The sequence below is a fragment of the Arachis ipaensis genome, chromosome B07, assembly GCF_000816755.2.
Source record: "Arachis ipaensis cultivar K30076 chromosome B07, Araip1.1, whole genome shotgun sequence".
NCBI classification, from domain to species: domain Eukaryota; kingdom Viridiplantae; phylum Streptophyta; class Magnoliopsida; order Fabales; family Fabaceae; genus Arachis; species Arachis ipaensis.
Genome location: NC_029791.2, coordinates 31,542,970 through 31,544,240, shown reverse-complemented (window position 1 = coordinate 31,544,240; position 1,271 = coordinate 31,542,970).

Below are 1,271 nucleotides of genomic sequence, written 5' to 3'. Positions count from 1 at the left end.
TCTGGTGGACTGAAAGATACCAAAAAAACCCAAAAAAAGAGAAACCAATATTATATCTACTATGTTTTAATAATTATAACTATATACACTTTCTAATTTTATAATATACAATAGTAACAAGGAGTTTTAATAAATTGTTAGTCCTCTAATTTTCATCTTATAATTAAATTAGTCTTCTAGTTTTCATGTGATGATCAAATTGGTTTTTCAAACACATTTTTAATTATGTCAACTTGTCTAATAACATACTACAATAATTGTTGAAGCTCTATATCAGTTTTTCAGTAACGCATTAAAGTCACTGGCGGAGAGACTAATTAACTTGATTCATTGACAAAATTGCATTGAGACAAACAGGTGGAAGAGCTGGCACGCCAGGTTGTTCAAGTAACATTTCTTTATTGAAATTGTTAGAAACCAGTTACGGCTATGAATATGAAATTAGTTGAAATTACAATAAACTTAGCGGTTCAAACAAATCATATTTCAAAAATGATGCTAAATAGTTGACCTATGAAGAGTATATAAATTGATTTTGACAAAGAAAATAAGAGATTTTTTATTTATATAAATTAAATAATTTTATTAATTACCGATTTACATCATTTCTAGTGTTTTTACCAAAATGTATTGCATCTTATATTTTGTTTACAGTGTAAAAAAAATAATTTTGAACATATTTCGTAATACGTAATACGTGAAAATTGATATACTCCACGTATTTCGTTTACAGTGTAAACGAAACACGAGTACCTGTAATTATAAAAAATTTAAAATTTAAAGGTATAAAAATATAATTTTTAAAATGATAAAACCGTATTAAAAATATAATTTTGACCGATTTTAAAAATAAAATTTGATATATATTTTTTAATTTAAATCTTATCTATATTTTAAAATTTAAACTAATAACTTGTTATTCTAAACGTTTCAATTAATATGAAAGATAGACGGTTTTAATGAGCGTTAACTCAAGTGACATCATTCAAAACTGCCCATTCAAACACATAATTTAAATCTGTCTATTTAAATCGAAGCGATCAAATCATAATTTAAAATGGCGATCACATAAAATTCTAAAAACCATCTCATTTAAATTAGTACTAAAAAAAATAAAGACAAAAAATTTAAAAATTTTGATAAACAAAATTTAAACGATATATAATTTAAATTTAAAAATTTTAATATAATTTGAAGGATATAATTTGAACATTTTAAATAATAGAGTATATGAAAAATCTTATAAAATTTTTATATTAAAATAACATGTT